The following is a 16,170-nucleotide window of genomic DNA, read 5'->3' on the forward strand; positions in this document are numbered from 1 at the left end:
AGCCTATTACCCGCTGACTGTTGTTAAGACGCTAATGTGGAGGCCATCTCTGTGTTGCAATTGTCCATTTGTTGGCGGCTGTAGTTCCACGCAGTTGTTATGTTTTATCATTCTCTTCTTTTTATTGTGTTGATCAGAAGGTCCTCTAAGAAACATACTCCATTTACCATGTTGTGGCTTTTTTACGACTTTAATCAAAGTGGGGGAACGTGGTTGTCTCTGTGGCGCAATTGGTTAGCGCGTTCGGCTGTTAACCGGAAGGTTGGTGGTTCAAGCCCACCCAGGGACGGCAGTGTCCTCTTTTTGTCTCAGTTGCATGTTACAGAAAATCCTATGGTGCCTCTCAACTTAAAGTTTCGGCCAGAAGAGGAGGGCACCGGTTGTAAGACCATTTCAACATGTACAGTGTGAAAAATTTTGAGAAGAGAAAAAAATCCCAGTGATTTGGATGACATAGTTGCAATGTAGAAAGAATGGTCCAGAGCCTTTGGCCCTCTTTGGTTGTGGGCCTAAATGTCTTTCCATGCGCCACTCTGTTTCAAAGAAGATGACACATGACATGAGAAACTGGGAGGTTCAAGCAAAGCTTGAAGGTTGTGAAAACTTTTTTTTGTCTGATAACCAAAAGGTTGGTGGTTCAAGCCCACCCAGGGATGATTGTACCCTCTTTTTGTTTCAGTTGCATGTCAGAGTTACAGAAAGTCCTACTGTGGCTCTCAACTGAGAGTTTCGGTCGGATGCCCATTTCAAATACCCAACACAAACAAGAGACCCCTCTGAAAATAGATAGAAGACGAGGGCACCGGGAGAGCATTTGTCGACAGGTTGAAACATCATCTATGAGACTAACAAAAGTTCCTTCGAGCCGGAATTGAACCAGCGACCTAAGGATTGCTGATTTTCTACTACAGTCCTCCGCTCTACCAGCTGAGCTATCGAAGGCTTGCCGAGCTGGTTGTCGGGTGCTTCCTAAGCTTGCAAATGAGTTACATGAGTAGGGAAACAGAGGAGAATTGTCCCGCTCTTTGAAAAACTCGGCAAACCAAAACTTTGGAGAATACGGGCGTCGATCCCGTTACCTCTCGCATGCTAAGCGAGCACTCTACCATTTGAGCTAATCCCCCTTCTGGCAGTCCATGTTGGGGTCCATGCTGGTTTCCATGTTGGGGTGCCTGATTCACCACAATTGTGATCATCACATACTTTTCAACCTGTAGCTTTAAGCTTTTTTTTTTTTTTTTTTTTTTTTAAGTGTGGATGTCTTTCTCCCGTAAAAGCAGAAGGAGCGTGGAGCTTACAGGGTGCCGGGTGGTGTAAAAGTATAGGTGAGTCGTTAGTGTACAGAGTGAAGAATTGTGGGAAGAGAAAAGAAATCAGAATGATTTAAATAAGAAAGTCGCAACGTAGAAAAGATGGTCTAGATCCAATGGCCCATTTGGTTGTGGGCCCAAAAGCCTTTGCCTGTGCCACTTTGTTGCAAAGGCGAAAACATGTGGCATGAGAAACTGGGAGGTTGCGTGTATAAAAAGCATAGTCTGAAGGTCGTGAAAATGAGATGGTCAGGGATCGGGGGTCTCTATTCTATTTTTACGAGAAAAACATGTGATTCCGACCGGGGATAATGGCCAAATTGTAACAGGGGGCGTGAGTAAAAGAGAGCACTTAGCAGAGGATGGTTTCGATCCATCGACCTCTGGGTTATGGGCCCAGCACGCTTCCGCTGCGCCACTCTGCTGCCATACCTCCAAAAGAGAGGGGTAGCCTATTACCCGCTGACTGTTGTTAAGACGCTAATGTGGAGGCCATCTCTGTGTTGCAATTGTCCATTTGTTGGCGGCTGTAGTTCCACGCAGTTGTTATGTTTTATCATTCTCTTCTTTTTATTGTGTTGATCAGAAGGTCCTCTAAGAAACATACTCCATTTACCATGTTGTGGCTTTTTTACGACTTTAATCAAAGTGGGGGAGCGTGGTTGTCTCTGTGGCGCAATTGGTTAGCGCGTTCGTCTGTTAACCGGAAGGTTGGTGGTTCAAGCCCACCCAGGGACGGCAGTGTCCTCTTTTTGTCTCAGTTGCATGTTACAGAAAATCCTATGGTGCCTCTCAACTTAAAGTTTCGGCCAGAAGAGGAGGGCACCGGTTGTAAGACCATTTCAACATGTACAGTGTGAAAAATTTTGAGAAGAGAAAAAAATCCCAGTGATTTGGATGACATAGTTGCAATGTAGAAAGAATGGTCCAGAGCCTTTGGCCCTCTTTGGTTGTGGGCCTAAATGTCTTCCCATGCGCCACTCTGTTTCAAAGAAGATGACACATGACATGAGAAACTGGGAGGTTCAAGCAAAGCTTGAAGGTTGTGAAAACTTTTTTTTGTCTGATAACCAAAAGGTTGGTGGTTCAAGCCCACCCAGGGATGATTGTACCCTCTTTTTGTTTCAGTTGCATGTCAGAGTTACAGAAAGTCCTACTGTGGCTCTCAACTGAGAGTTTCGGTCGGATGCCCATTTCAAATACCCAACACAAACAAGAGACCCCTCTGAAAATAGATAGAAGACGAGGGCACCGGGAGAGCATTTGTCGACAGGTTGAAACATCATCTATGAGACTAACAAAAGTTCCTTCGAGCCGGAATTGAACCAGCGACCTAAGGATTGCTGATTTTCTACTACAGTCCTCCGCTCTACCAGCTGAGCTATCGAAGGCTTGCCGAGCTGGTTGTCGGGTGCTTCCTAAGCTTGCAAATGAGTTACATGAGTAGGGAAACAGAGGAGAATTGTCCCGCTCTTTGAAAAACTCGGCAAACCAAAACTTTGGAGAATACGGGCGTCGATCCCGTTACCTCTCGCATGCTAAGCGAGCACTCTACCATTTGAGCTAATCCCCCTTCTGGCAGTCCATGTTGGGGTCCATGCTGGTTTCCATGTTGGGGTGCCTGATTCACCACAATTGTGATCATCACATACTTTTCAACCTGTAGCTTTAAGCTTTTTTTTTTTTTTTTTTTTTTTAAGTGTGGATGTCTTTCTCCCGTAAAAGCAGAAGGAGCGTGGAGCTTACAGGGTGCCGGGTGGTGTAAAAGTATAGGTGAGTCGTTAGTGTACAGAGTGAAGAATTGTGGGAAGAGAAAAGAAATCAGAATGATTTAAATAAGAAAGTCGCAACGTAGAAAAGATGGTCTAGATCCAATGGCCCATTTGGTTGTGGGCCCAAAAGCCTTTGCCTGTGCCACTTTGTTGAAAAGGCGAAAACATGTGGCATGAGAAACTGGGAGGTTGCGTGTATAAAAAGCATAGTCTGAAGGTCGTGAAAATGAGATGGTCAGGGATCGGGGGTCTCTATTCTATTTTTACGAGAAAAACATGTGATTCCGACCGGGGATAATGGCCAAATTGTAACAGGGGGCGTGAGTAAAAGAGAGCACTTAGCAGAGGATGGTTTCGATCCATCGACCTCTGGGTTATGGGCCCAGCACGCTTCCGCTGCGCCACTCTGCTGCCATACCTCCAAAAGAGAGGGGTAGCCTATTACCCGCTGACTGTTGTTAAGACGCTAATGTGGAGGCCATCTCTGTGTTGCAATTGTCCATTTGTTGGCGGCTGTAGTTCCACGCAGTTGTTATGTTTTATCATTCTCTTCTTTTTATTGTGTTGATCAGAAGGTCCTCTAAGAAACATACTCCATTTACCATGTTGTGGCTTTTTTACGACTTTAATCAAAGTGGGGGAGCGTGGTTGTCTCTGTGGCGCAATTGGTTAGCGCGTTCGGCTGTTAACCGGAAGGTTGGTGGTTCAAGCCCACCCAGGGACGGCAGTGTCCTCTTTTTGTCTCAGTTGCATGTTACAGAAAATCCTATGGTGCCTCTCAACTTAAAGTTTCGGCCAGAAGAGGAGGGCACCGGTTGTAAGACCATTTCAACATGTACAGTGTGAAAAATTTTGAGAAGAGAAAAAAATCCCAGTGATTTGGATGACATAGTTGCAATGTAGAAAGAATGGTCCAGAGCCTTTGGCCCTCTTTGGTTGTGGGCCTAAATGTCTTTCCATGCGCCACTCTGTTTCAAAGAAGATGACACATGACATGAGAAACTGGGAGGTTCAAGCAAAGCTTGAAGGTTGTGAAAACTTTTTTTTGTCTGATAACCAAAAGGTTGGTGGTTCAAGCCCACCCAGGGATGATTGTACCCTCTTTTTGTTTCAGTTGCATGTCAGAGTTACAGAAAGTCCTACTGTGGCTCTCAACTGAGAGTTTCGGTCGGATGCCCATTTCAAATACCCAACACAAACAAGAGACCCCTCTGAAAATAGATAGAAGACGAGGGCACCGGGAGAGCATTTGTCGACAGGTTGAAACATCATCTATGAGACTAACAAAAGTTCCTTCGAGCCGGAATTGAACCAGCGACCTAAGGATTGCTGATTTTCTACTACAGTCCTCCGCTCTACCAGCTGAGCTATCGAAGGCTTGCCGAGCTGGTTGTCGGGTGCTTCCTAAGCTTGCAAATGAGTTACATGAGTAGGGAAACAGAGGAGAATTGTCCCGCTCTTTGAAAAACTCGGCAAACCAAAACTTTGGAGAATACGGGCGTCGATCCCGTTACCTCTCGCATGCTAAGCGAGCGCTCTACCATTTGAGCTAATCCCCCTTCTGGCAGTCCATTTTGGGGTCCATGCTGGTTTCCATGTTGGGGTGCCTGATTCACCACAATTGTGATCATCACATACTTTTCAACCTGTAGCTTTAAGCTTTTTTTTTTTTTTTTTTTTTTTTTAAGTGTGGATGTCTTTCTCCCGTAAAAGCAGAAGGAGCGTGGAGCTTACAGGGTGCCGGGTGGTGTAAAAGTATAGGTGAGTCGTTAGTGTACAGAGTGAAGAATTGTGGGAAGAGAAAAGAAATCAGAATGATTTAAATAAGAAAGTCGCAACGTAGAAAAGATGGTCTAGATCCAATGGCCCATTTGGTTGTGGGCCCAAAAGCCTTTGCCTGTGCCACTTTGTTGCAAAGGCGAAAACATGTGGCATGAGAAACTGGGATGTTGCGTGTATAAAAAGCATAGTCTGAAGGTCGTGAAAATGAGATGGTCAGGGATCGGGGGTCTCTATTCTATTTTTACGAGAAAAACATGTGATTCCGACCGGGGATAATGGCCAAATTGTAACAGGGGGCGTGAGTAAAAGAGAGCACTTAGCAGAGGATGGTTTCGATCCATCGACCTCCGGGTTATGGGCCCAGCACGCTTCCGCTGCGCCACTCTGCTGCCATACCTCCAAAAGAGAGGGGTAGCCTATTACCCGCTGACTGTTGTTAAGACGCTAATGTGGAGGCCATCTCTGTGTTGCAATTGTCCATTTGTTGGCGGCTGTAGTTCCACGCAGTTGTTATGTTTTATCATTCTCTTCTTTTTATTGTGTTGATCAGAAGGTCCTCTAAGAAACATACTCCATTTACCATGTTGTGGCTTTTTTACGACTTTAATCAAAGTGGGGGAGCGTGGTTGTCTCTGTGGCGCAATTGGTTAGCGCGTTCGGCTGTTAACCGGAAGGTTGGTGGTTCAAGCCCACCCAGGGACGGCAGTGTCCTCTTTTTGTCTCAGTTGCATGTTACAGAAAATCCTATGGTGCCTCTCAACTTAAAGTTTCGGCCAGAAGAGGAGGGCACCGGTTGTAAGACCATTTCAACATGTACAGTGTGAAAAATTTTGAGAAGAGAAAAAAATCCCAGTGATTTGGATGACATAGTTGCAATGTAGAAAGAATGGTCCAGAGCCTTTGGCCCTCTTTGGTTGTGGGCCTAAATGTCTTTCCATGCGCCACTCTGTTTCAAAGAAGATGACACATGACATGAGAAACTGGGAGGTTCAAGCAAAGCTTGAAGGTTGTGAAAACTTTTTTTTGTCTGATAACCAAAAGGTTGGTGGTTCAAGCCCACCCAGGGATGATTGTACCCTCTTTTTGTTTCAGTTGCATGTCAGAGTTACAGAAAGTCCTACTGTGGCTCTCAACTGAGAGTTTCGGTCGGATGCCCATTTCAAATACCCAACACAAACAAGAGACCCCTCTGAAAATAGATAGAAGACGAGGGCACCGGGAGAGCATTTGTCGACAGGTTGAAACATCATCTATGAGACTAACAAAAGTTCCTTCGAGCCGGAATTGAACCAGCGACCTAAGGATTGCTGATTTTCTACTACAGTCCTCCGCTCTACCAGCTGAGCTATCGAAGGCTTGCCGAGCTGGTTGTCGGGTGCTTCCTAAGCTTGCAAATGAGTTACATGAGTAGGGAAACAGAGGAGAATTGTCCCGCTCTTTGAAAAACTCGGCAAACCAAAACTTTGGAGAATACGGGCGTCGATCCCGTTACCTCTCGCATGCCAAGCGAGCGCTCTACCATTTGAGCTAATCCCCCTTCTGGCAGTCCATGTTGGGGTCCATGCTGGTTTCCATGTTGGGGTGCCTGATTCACCACAATTGTGATCATCACATACTTTTCAACCTGTAGCTTTAAGCTTTTTTTTTTTTTTTTTTTTTTTAAGTGTGGATGTCTTTCTCCCGTAAAAGCAGAAGGAGCGTGGAGCTTACAGGGTGCCGGGTGGTGTAAAAGTATAGGTGAGTCGTTAGTGTACAGAGTGAAGAATTGTGGGAAGAGAAAAGAAATCAGAATGATTTAAATAAGAAAGTCGCAACGTAGAAAAGATGGTCTAGATCCAATGGCCCATTTGGTTGTGGGCCCAAAAGCCTTTGCCTGTGCCACTTTGTTGCAAAGGCGAAAACATGTGGCATGAGAAACTGGGAGGTTGCGTGTATAAAAAGCATAGTCTGAAGGTCGTGAAAATGAGATGGTCAGGGATCGGGGGTCTCTATTCTATTTTTACGAGAAAAACATGTGATTCCGACCGGGGATAATGGCCAAATTGTAACAGGGGGCGTGAGTAAAAGAGAGCACTTAGCAGAGGATGGTTTCGATGCATCGACCTCTGGGTTATGGGCCCAGCACGCTTCCGCTGCGCCACTCTGCTGCCATACCTCCAAAAGAGAGGGGTAGCCTATTACCCGCTGACTGTTGTTAAGACGCTAATGTGGAGGCCATCTCTGTGTTGCAATTGTCCATTTGTTGGCGGCTGTAGTTCCACGCAGTTGTTATGTTTTATCATTCTCTTCTTTTTATTGTGTTGATCAGAAGGTCCTCTAAGAAACATACTCCATTTACCATGTTGTGGCTTTTTTACGACTTTAATCAAAGTGGGGGAACGTGGTTGTCTCTGTGGCGCAATTGGTTAGCGCGTTCGGCTGTTAACCGGAAGGTTGGTGGTTCAAGCCCACCCAGGGACGGCAGTGTCCTCTTTTTGTCTCAGTTGCATGTTACAGAAAATCCTATGGTGCCTCTCAACTTAAAGTTTCGGCCAGAAGAGGAGGGCACCGGTTGTAAGACCATTTCAACATGTACAGTGTGAAAAATTTTGAGAAGAGAAAAAAATCCCAGTGATTTGGATGACATAGTTGCAATGTAGAAAGAATGGTCCAGAGCCTTTGGCCCTCTTTGGTTGTGGGCCTAAATGTCTTTCCATGCGCCACTCTGTTTCAAAGAAGATGACACATGACATGAGAAACTGGGAGGTTCAAGCAAAGCTTGAAGGTTGTGAAAACTTTTTTTTGTCTGATAACCAAAAGGTTGGTGGTTCAAGCCCACCCAGGGATGATTGTACCCTCTTTTTGTTTCAGTTGCATGTCAGAGTTACAGAAAGTCCTACTGTGGCTCTCAACTGAGAGTTTCGGTCGGATGCCCATTTCAAATACCCAACACAAACAAGAGACCCCTCTGAAAATAGATAGAAGACGAGGGCACCGGGAGAGCATTTGTCGACAGGTTGAAACATCATCTATGAGACTAACAAAAGTTCCTTCGAGCCGGAATTGAACCAGCGACCTAAGGATTGCTGATTTTCTACTACAGTCCTCCGCTCTACCAGCTGAGCTATCGAAGGCTTGCCGAGCTGGTTGTCGGGTGCTTCCTAAGCTTGCAAATGAGTTACATGAGTAGGGAAACAGAGGAGAATTGTCCCGCTCTTTGAAAAACTCGGCAAACCAAAACTTTGGAGAATACGGGCGTCGATCCCGTTACCTCTCGCATGCTAAGCGAGCACTCTACCATTTGAGCTAATCCCCCTTCTGGCAGTCCATGTTGGGGTCCATGCTGGTTTCCATGTTGGGGTGCCTGATTCACCACAATTGTGATCATCACATACTTTTCAACCTGTAGCTTTAAGCTTTTTTTTTTTTTTTTTTTTTTTAAGTGTGGATGTCTTTCTCCCGTAAAAGCAGAAGGAGCGTGGAGCTTACAGGGTGCCGGGTGGTGTAAAAGTATAGGTGAGTCGTTAGTGTACAGAGTGAAGAATTGTGGGAAGAGAAAAGAAATCAGAATGATTTAAATAAGAAAGTCGCAACGTAGAAAAGATGGTCTAGATCCAATGGCCCATTTGGTTGTGGGCCCAAAAGCCTTTGCCTGTGCCACTTTGTTGCAAAGGCGAAAACATGTGGCATGAGAAACTGGGAGGTTGCGTGTATAAAAAGCATAGTCTGAAGGTCGTGAAAATGAGATGGTCAGGGATCGGGGGTCTCTATTCTATTTTTACGAGAAAAACATGTGATTCCGACCGGGGATAATGGCCAAATTGTAACAGGGGGCGTGAGTAAAAGAGAGCACTTAGCAGAGGATGGTTTCGATCCATCGACCTCTGGGTTATGGGCCCAGCACGCTTCCGCTGCGCCACTCTGCTGCCATACCTCCAAAAGAGAGGGGTAGCCTATTACCCGCTGACTGTTGTTAAGACGCTAATGTGGAGGCCATCTCTGTGTTGCAATTGTCCATTTGTTGGCGGCTGTAGTTCCACGCAGTTGTTATGTTTTATCATTCTCTTCTTTTTATTGTGTTGATCAGAAGGTCCTCTAAGAAACATACTCCATTTACCATGTTGTGGCTTTTTTACGACTTTAATCAAAGTGGGGGAGCGTGGTTGTCTCTGTGGCGCAATTGGTTAGCGCGTTCGTCTGTTAACCGGAAGGTTGGTGGTTCAAGCCCACCCAGGGACGGCAGTGTCCTCTTTTTGTCTCAGTTGCATGTTACAGAAAATCCTATGGTGCCTCTCAACTTAAAGTTTCGGCCAGAAGAGGAGGGCACCGGTTGTAAGACCATTTCAACATGTACAGTGTGAAAAATTTTGAGAAGAGAAAAAAATCCCAGTGATTTGGATGACATAGTTGCAATGTAGAAAGAATGGTCCAGAGCCTTTGGCCCTCTTTGGTTGTGGGCCTAAATGTCTTCCCATGCGCCACTCTGTTTCAAAGAAGATGACACATGACATGAGAAACTGGGAGGTTCAAGCAAAGCTTGAAGGTTGTGAAAACTTTTTTTTGTCTGATAACCAAAAGGTTGGTGGTTCAAGCCCACCCAGGGATGATTGTACCCTCTTTTTGTTTCAGTTGCATGTCAGAGTTACAGAAAGTCCTACTGTGGCTCTCAACTGAGAGTTTCGGTCGGATGCCCATTTCAAATACCCAACACAAACAAGAGACCCCTCTGAAAATAGATAGAAGACGAGGGCACCGGGAGAGCATTTGTCGACAGGTTGAAACATCATCTATGAGACTAACAAAAGTTCCTTCGAGCCGGAATTGAACCAGCGACCTAAGGATTGCTGATTTTCTACTACAGTCCTCCGCTCTACCAGCTGAGCTATCGAAGGCTTGCCGAGCTGGTTGTCGGGTGCTTCCTAAGCTTGCAAATGAGTTACATGAGTAGGGAAACAGAGGAGAATTGTCCCGCTCTTTGAAAAACTCGGCAAACCAAAACTTTGGAGAATACGGGCGTCGATCCCGTTACCTCTCGCATGCTAAGCGAGCACTCTACCATTTGAGCTAATCCCCCTTCTGGCAGTCCATGTTGGGGTCCATGCTGGTTTCCATGTTGGGGTGCCTGATTCACCACAATTGTGATCATCACATACTTTTCAACCTGTAGCTTTAAGCTTTTTTTTTTTTTTTTTTTTTTTTAAGTGTGGATGTCTTTCTCCCGTAAAAGCAGAAGGAGCGTGGAGCTTACAGGGTGCCGGGTGGTGTAAAAGTATAGGTGAGTCGTTAGTGTACAGAGTGAAGAATTGTGGGAAGAGAAAAGAAATCAGAATGATTTAAATAAGAAAGTCGCAACGTAGAAAAGATGGTCTAGATCCAATGGCCCATTTGGTTGTGGGCCCAAAAGCCTTTGCCTGTGCCACTTTGTTGAAAAGGCGAAAACATGTGGCATGAGAAACTGGGAGGTTGCGTGTATAAAAAGCATAGTCTGAAGGTCGTGAAAATGAGATGGTCAGGGATCGGGGGTCTCTATTCTATTTTTACGAGAAAAACATGTGATTCCGACCGGGGATAATGGCCAAATTGTAACAGGGGGCGTGAGTAAAAGAGAGCACTTAGCAGAGGATGGTTTCGATCCATCGACCTCTGGGTTATGGGCCCAGCACGCTTCCGCTGCGCCACTCTGCTGCCATACCTCCAAAAGAGAGGGGTAGCCTATTACCCGCTGACTGTTGTTAAGACGCTAATGTGGAGGCCATCTCTGTGTTGCAATTGTCCATTTGTTGGCGGCTGTAGTTCCACGCAGTTGTTATGTTTTATCATTCTCTTCTTTTTATTGTGTTGATCAGAAGGTCCTCTAAGAAACATACTCCATTTACCATGTTGTGGCTTTTTTACGACTTTAATCAAAGTGGGGGAGCGTGGTTGTCTCTGTGGCGCAATTGGTTAGCGCGTTCGGCTGTTAACCGGAAGGTTGGTGGTTCAAGCCCACCCAGGGACGGCAGTGTCCTCTTTTTGTCTCAGTTGCATGTTACAGAAAATCCTATGGTGCCTCTCAACTTAAAGTTTCGGCCAGAAGAGGAGGGCACCGGTTGTAAGACCATTTCAACATGTACAGTGTGAAAAATTTTGAGAAGAGAAAAAAATCCCAGTGATTTGGATGACATAGTTGCAATGTAGAAAGAATGGTCCAGAGCCTTTGGCCCTCTTTGGTTGTGGGCCTAAATGTCTTTCCATGCGCCACTCTGTTTCAAAGAAGATGACACATGACATGAGAAACTGGGAGGTTCAAGCAAAGCTTGAAGGTTGTGAAAACTTTTTTTTGTCTGATAACCAAAAGGTTGGTGGTTCAAGCCCACCCAGGGATGATTGTACCCTCTTTTTGTTTCAGTTGCATGTCAGAGTTACAGAAAGTCCTACTGTGGCTCTCAACTGAGAGTTTCGGTCGGATGCCCATTTCAAATACCCAACACAAACAAGAGACCCCTCTGAAAATAGATAGAAGACGAGGGCACCGGGAGAGCATTTGTCGACAGGTTGAAACATCATCTATGAGACTAACAAAAGTTCCTTCGAGCCGGAATTGAACCAGCGACCTAAGGATTGCTGATTTTCTACTACAGTCCTCCGCTCTACCAGCTGAGCTATCGAAGGCTTGCCGAGCTGGTTGTCGGGTGCTTCCTAAGCTTGCAAATGAGTTACATGAGTAGGGAAACAGAGGAGAATTGTCCCGCTCTTTGAAAAACTCGGCAAACCAAAACTTTGGAGAATACGGGCGTCGATCCCGTTACCTCTCGCATGCTAAGCGAGCGCTCTACCATTTGAGCTAATCCCCCTTCTGGCAGTCCATTTTGGGGTCCATGCTGGTTTCCATGTTGGGGTGCCTGATTCACCACAATTGTGATCATCACATACTTTTCAACCTGTAGCTTTAAGCTTTTTTTTTTTTTTTTTTTTTTTTTAAGTGTGGATGTCTTTCTCCCGTAAAAGCAGAAGGAGCGTGGAGCTTACAGGGTGCCGGGTGGTGTAAAAGTATAGGTGAGTCGTTAGTGTACAGAGTGAAGAATTGTGGGAAGAGAAAAGAAATCAGAATGATTTAAATAAGAAAGTCGCAACGTAGAAAAGATGGTCTAGATCCAATGGCCCATTTGGTTGTGGGCCCAAAAGCCTTTGCCTGTGCCACTTTGTTGCAAAGGCGAAAACATGTGGCATGAGAAACTGGGATGTTGCGTGTATAAAAAGCATAGTCTGAAGGTCGTGAAAATGAGATGGTCAGGGATCGGGGGTCTCTATTCTATTTTTACGAGAAAAACATGTGATTCCGACCGGGGATAATGGCCAAATTGTAACAGGGGGCGTGAGTAAAAGAGAGCACTTAGCAGAGGATGGTTTCGATCCATCGACCTCCGGGTTATGGGCCCAGCACGCTTCCGCTGCGCCACTCTGCTGCCATACCTCCAAAAGAGAGGGGTAGCCTATTACCCGCTGACTGTTGTTAAGACGCTAATGTGGAGGCCATCTCTGTGTTGCAATTGTCCATTTGTTGGCGGCTGTAGTTCCACGCAGTTGTTATGTTTTATCATTCTCTTCTTTTTATTGTGTTGATCAGAAGGTCCTCTAAGAAACATACTCCATTTACCATGTTGTGGCTTTTTTACGACTTTAATCAAAGTGGGGGAGCGTGGTTGTCTCTGTGGCGCAATTGGTTAGCGCGTTCGGCTGTTAACCGGAAGGTTGGTGGTTCAAGCCCACCCAGGGACGGCAGTGTCCTCTTTTTGTCTCAGTTGCATGTTACAGAAAATCCTATGGTGCCTCTCAACTTAAAGTTTCGGCCAGAAGAGGAGGGCACCGGTTGTAAGACCATTTCAACATGTACAGTGTGAAAAATTTTGAGAAGAGAAAAAAATCCCAGTGATTTGGATGACATAGTTGCAATGTAGAAAGAATGGTCCAGAGCCTTTGGCCCTCTTTGGTTGTGGGCCTAAATGTCTTTCCATGCGCCACTCTGTTTCAAAGAAGATGACACATGACATGAGAAACTGGGAGGTTCAAGCAAAGCTTGAAGGTTGTGAAAACTTTTTTTTGTCTGATAACCAAAAGGTTGGTGGTTCAAGCCCACCCAGGGATGATTGTACCCTCTTTTTGTTTCAGTTGCATGTCAGAGTTACAGAAAGTCCTACTGTGGCTCTCAACTGAGAGTTTCGGTCGGATGCCCATTTCAAATACCCAACACAAACAAGAGACCCCTCTGAAAATAGATAGAAGACGAGGGCACCGGGAGAGCATTTGTCGACAGGTTGAAACATCATCTATGAGACTAACAAAAGTTCCTTCGAGCCGGAATTGAACCAGCGACCTAAGGATTGCTGATTTTCTACTACAGTCCTCCGCTCTACCAGCTGAGCTATCGAAGGCTTGCCGAGCTGGTTGTCGGGTGCTTCCTAAGCTTGCAAATGAGTTACATGAGTAGGGAAACAGAGGAGAATTGTCCCGCTCTTTGAAAAACTCGGCAAACCAAAACTTTGGAGAATACGGGCGTCGATCCCGTTACCTCTCGCATGCTAAGCGAGCGCTCTACCATTTGAGCTAATCCCCCTTCTGGCAGTCCATGTTGGGGTCCATGCTGGTTTCCATGTTGGGGTGCCTGATTCACCACAATTGTGATCATCACATACTTTTCAACCTGTAGCTTTAAGCTTTTTTTTTTTTTTTTTTTTTTTTTTTTTTTTTTTAAGTGTGGATGTCTTTCTCCCGTAAAAGCAGAAGGAGCGTGGAGCTTACAGGGTGCCGGGTGGTGTAAAAGTATAGGTGAGTCGTTAGTGTACAGAGTGAAGAATTGTGGGAAGAGAAAAGAAATCAGAATGATTTAAATAAGAAAGTCGCAACGTAGAAAAGATGGTCTAGATCCAATGGCCCATTTGGTTGTGGGCCCAAAAGCCTTTGCCTGTGCCACTTTGTTGCAAAGGCGAAAACATGTGGCATGAGAAACTGGGAGGTTGCGTGTATAAAAAGCATAGTCTGAAGGTCGTGAAAATGAGATGGTCAGGGATCGGGGGTCTCTATTCTATTTTTACGAGAAAAACATGTGATTCCGACCGGGGATAATGGCCAAATTGTAACAGGGGGCGTGAGTAAAAGAGAGCACTTAGCAGAGGATGGTTTCGATCCATCGACCTCTGGGTTATGGGCCCAGCACGCTTCCGCTGCGCCACTCTGCTGCCATACCTCCAAAAGAGAGGGGTAGCCTATTACCCGCTGACTGTTGTTAAGACGCTAATGTGGAGGCCATCTCTGTGTTGCAATTGTCCATTTGTTGGCGGCTGTAGTTCCACGCAGTTGTTATGTTTTATCATTCTCTTCTTTTTATTGTGTTGATCAGAAGGTCCTCTAAGAAACATACTCAATTTACCATGTTGTGGCTTTTTCACGACTTTAATCAAAGTGGGGGAACGTGGTTGTCTCTGTGGCGCAATTGGTTAGCGCGTTCGGCTGTTAACCGGAAGGTTGGTGGTTCAAGCCCACCCAGGGACGGCAGTGTCCTCTTTTTGTCTCAGTTGCATGTTACAGAAAATCCTATGGTGCCTCTCAACTTAAAGTTTCGGCCAGAAGAGGAGGGCACCGGTTGTAAGACCATTTCAACATGTACAGTGTGAAAAATTTTGAGAAGAGAAAAAAATCCCAGTGATTTGGATGACATAGTTGCAATGTAGAAAGAATGGTCCAGAGCCTTTGGCCCTCTTTGGTTGTGGGCCTAAATGTCTTTCCATGCGCCACTCTGTTTCAAAGAAGATGACACATGACATGAGAAACTGGGAGGTTCAAGCAAAGCTTGAAGGTTGTGAAAACTTTTTTTTGTCTGATAACCAAAAGGTTGGTGGTTCAAGCCCACCCAGGGATGATTGTACCCTCTTTTTGTTTCAGTTGCATGTCAGAGTTACAGAAAGTCCTACTGTGGCTCTCAACTGAGAGTTTCGGTCGGATGCCCATTTCAAATACCCAACACAAACAAGAGACCCCTCTGAAAATAGATAGAAGACGAGGGCACCGGGAGAGCATTTGTCGACAGGTTGAAACATCATCTATGAGACTAACAAAAGTTCCTTCGAGCCGGAATTGAACCAGCGACCTAAGGATTGCTGATTTTCTACTACAGTCCTCCGCTCTACCAGCTGAGCTATCGAAGGCTTGCCGAGCTGGTTGTCGGGTGCTTCCTAAGCTTGCAAATGAGTTACATGAGTAGGGAAACAGAGGAGAATTGTCCCGCTCTTTGAAAAACTCGGCAAACCAAAACTTTGGAGAATACGGGCGTCGATCCCGTTACCTCTCGCATGCTAAGCGAGCGCTCTACCATTTGAGCTAATCCCCCTTCTGGCAGTCCATGTTGGGGTCCATGCTGGTTTCCATGTTGGGGTGCCTGATTCACCACAATTGTGATCATCACATACTTTTCAACCTGTAGCTTTAAGCTTTTTTTTTTTTTTTTTTTTTTTAAGTGTGGATGTCTTTCTCCCGTAAAAGCAGAAGGAGCGTGGAGCTTACAGGGTGCCGGGTGGTGTAAAAGTATAGGTGAGTCGTTAGTGTACAGAGTGAAGAATTGTGGGAAGAGAAAAGAAATCAGAATGATTTAAATAAGAAAGTCGCAACGTAGAAAAGATGGTCTAGATCCAATGGCCCATTTGGTTGTGGGCCCAAAAGCCTTTGCCTGTGCCACTTTGTTGCAAAGGCGAAAACATGTGGCATGAGAAACTGGGAGGTTGCGTGTATAAAAAGCATAGTCTGAAGGTCGTGAAAATGAGATGGTCAGGGATCGGGGGTCTCTATTCTATTTTTACGAGAAAAACATGTGATTCCGACCGGGGATAATGGCCAAATTGTAACAGGGGGCGTGAGTAAAAGAGAGCACTTAGCAGAGGATGGTTTCGATCCATCGACCTCTGGGTTATGGGCCCAGCACGCTTCCGCTGCGCCACTCTGCTGCCATACCTCCAAAAGAGAGGGGTAGCCTATTACCCGCTGACTGTTGTTAAGACGCTAATGTGGAGGCCATCTCTGTGTTGCAATTGTCCATTTGTTGGCGGCTGTAGTTCCACGCAGTTGTTATGTTTTATCATTCTCTTCTTTTTATTGTGTTGATCAGAAGGTCCTCTAAGAAACATACTCCATTTACCATGTTGTGGCTTTTTTACGACTTTAATCAAAGTGGGGGAGCGTGGTTGTCTCTGTGGCGCAATTGGTTAGCGCGTTCGGCTGTTAACCGGAAGGTTGGTGGTTCAAGCCCACCCAGGGACGGCAGTGTCCTCTTTTTGTCTCAGTTGCATGTTACAGAAAAT

The 16,170-nt window shown here is 45.6% G+C and overlaps 17 non-coding genes across 17 annotated transcripts; 8 read left to right on the top strand and 9 right to left on the bottom strand.

Annotated features, from left to right (window-relative positions):
* Positions 1-215: 215 nt before the first annotated feature.
* On the top strand, positions 216-289 carry TRNAN-GUU (transfer RNA asparagine (anticodon GUU)). The gene has a single exon. It is a non-coding gene; the product is annotated as a tRNA-Asn (tRNA).
* Positions 290-856: 567 nt separating this feature from the next.
* On the bottom strand, positions 857-942 carry TRNAY-GUA (transfer RNA tyrosine (anticodon GUA)). The gene is given in 2 exon segments: positions 857-892; positions 906-942. It is a non-coding gene; the product is annotated as a tRNA-Tyr (tRNA).
* A 1,673-nt stretch (positions 943-2,615) lies between these two features.
* TRNAY-GUA (transfer RNA tyrosine (anticodon GUA)) lies at positions 2,616-2,701 on the bottom strand. The gene is given in 2 exon segments: positions 2,616-2,651; positions 2,665-2,701. It is a non-coding gene; the product is annotated as a tRNA-Tyr (tRNA).
* A 1,031-nt stretch (positions 2,702-3,732) lies between these two features.
* On the top strand, positions 3,733-3,806 carry TRNAN-GUU (transfer RNA asparagine (anticodon GUU)). The gene has a single exon. It is a non-coding gene; the product is annotated as a tRNA-Asn (tRNA).
* A 567-nt stretch (positions 3,807-4,373) lies between these two features.
* On the bottom strand, positions 4,374-4,459 carry TRNAY-GUA (transfer RNA tyrosine (anticodon GUA)). Its single transcript is given in 2 exon segments — positions 4,374-4,409; positions 4,423-4,459. It is a non-coding gene; the product is annotated as a tRNA-Tyr (tRNA).
* A 1,033-nt stretch (positions 4,460-5,492) lies between these two features.
* Positions 5,493-5,566, top strand: TRNAN-GUU (transfer RNA asparagine (anticodon GUU)). Its single transcript has one exon. It is a non-coding gene; the product is annotated as a tRNA-Asn (tRNA).
* A 567-nt stretch (positions 5,567-6,133) lies between these two features.
* TRNAY-GUA (transfer RNA tyrosine (anticodon GUA)) lies at positions 6,134-6,219 on the bottom strand. The gene is given in 2 exon segments: positions 6,134-6,169; positions 6,183-6,219. It is a non-coding gene; the product is annotated as a tRNA-Tyr (tRNA).
* Positions 6,220-7,250: 1,031 nt separating this feature from the next.
* Positions 7,251-7,324, top strand: TRNAN-GUU (transfer RNA asparagine (anticodon GUU)). Its single transcript has one exon. It is a non-coding gene; the product is annotated as a tRNA-Asn (tRNA).
* Positions 7,325-7,891: 567 nt separating this feature from the next.
* Positions 7,892-7,977, bottom strand: TRNAY-GUA (transfer RNA tyrosine (anticodon GUA)). The gene is given in 2 exon segments: positions 7,892-7,927; positions 7,941-7,977. It is a non-coding gene; the product is annotated as a tRNA-Tyr (tRNA).
* A 1,672-nt stretch (positions 7,978-9,649) lies between these two features.
* TRNAY-GUA (transfer RNA tyrosine (anticodon GUA)) lies at positions 9,650-9,735 on the bottom strand. Its single transcript is given in 2 exon segments — positions 9,650-9,685; positions 9,699-9,735. It is a non-coding gene; the product is annotated as a tRNA-Tyr (tRNA).
* A 1,032-nt stretch (positions 9,736-10,767) lies between these two features.
* TRNAN-GUU (transfer RNA asparagine (anticodon GUU)) lies at positions 10,768-10,841 on the top strand. The gene has a single exon. It is a non-coding gene; the product is annotated as a tRNA-Asn (tRNA).
* A 567-nt stretch (positions 10,842-11,408) lies between these two features.
* TRNAY-GUA (transfer RNA tyrosine (anticodon GUA)) lies at positions 11,409-11,494 on the bottom strand. The gene is given in 2 exon segments: positions 11,409-11,444; positions 11,458-11,494. It is a non-coding gene; the product is annotated as a tRNA-Tyr (tRNA).
* Positions 11,495-12,527: 1,033 nt separating this feature from the next.
* On the top strand, positions 12,528-12,601 carry TRNAN-GUU (transfer RNA asparagine (anticodon GUU)). The gene has a single exon. It is a non-coding gene; the product is annotated as a tRNA-Asn (tRNA).
* Positions 12,602-13,168: 567 nt separating this feature from the next.
* On the bottom strand, positions 13,169-13,254 carry TRNAY-GUA (transfer RNA tyrosine (anticodon GUA)). The gene is given in 2 exon segments: positions 13,169-13,204; positions 13,218-13,254. It is a non-coding gene; the product is annotated as a tRNA-Tyr (tRNA).
* A 1,043-nt stretch (positions 13,255-14,297) lies between these two features.
* TRNAN-GUU (transfer RNA asparagine (anticodon GUU)) lies at positions 14,298-14,371 on the top strand. The gene has a single exon. It is a non-coding gene; the product is annotated as a tRNA-Asn (tRNA).
* Positions 14,372-14,938: 567 nt separating this feature from the next.
* Positions 14,939-15,024, bottom strand: TRNAY-GUA (transfer RNA tyrosine (anticodon GUA)). The gene is given in 2 exon segments: positions 14,939-14,974; positions 14,988-15,024. It is a non-coding gene; the product is annotated as a tRNA-Tyr (tRNA).
* Positions 15,025-16,055: 1,031 nt separating this feature from the next.
* Positions 16,056-16,129, top strand: TRNAN-GUU (transfer RNA asparagine (anticodon GUU)). The gene has a single exon. It is a non-coding gene; the product is annotated as a tRNA-Asn (tRNA).
* The last annotated feature ends 41 nt before the right edge of the window (positions 16,130-16,170 follow it).

Source organism: Rhinoderma darwinii (assembly GCF_050947455.1).
Source record: "Rhinoderma darwinii isolate aRhiDar2 chromosome 4 unlocalized genomic scaffold, aRhiDar2.hap1 SUPER_4_unloc_10, whole genome shotgun sequence".
Taxonomy (NCBI): domain Eukaryota; kingdom Metazoa; phylum Chordata; class Amphibia; order Anura; family Rhinodermatidae; genus Rhinoderma; species Rhinoderma darwinii.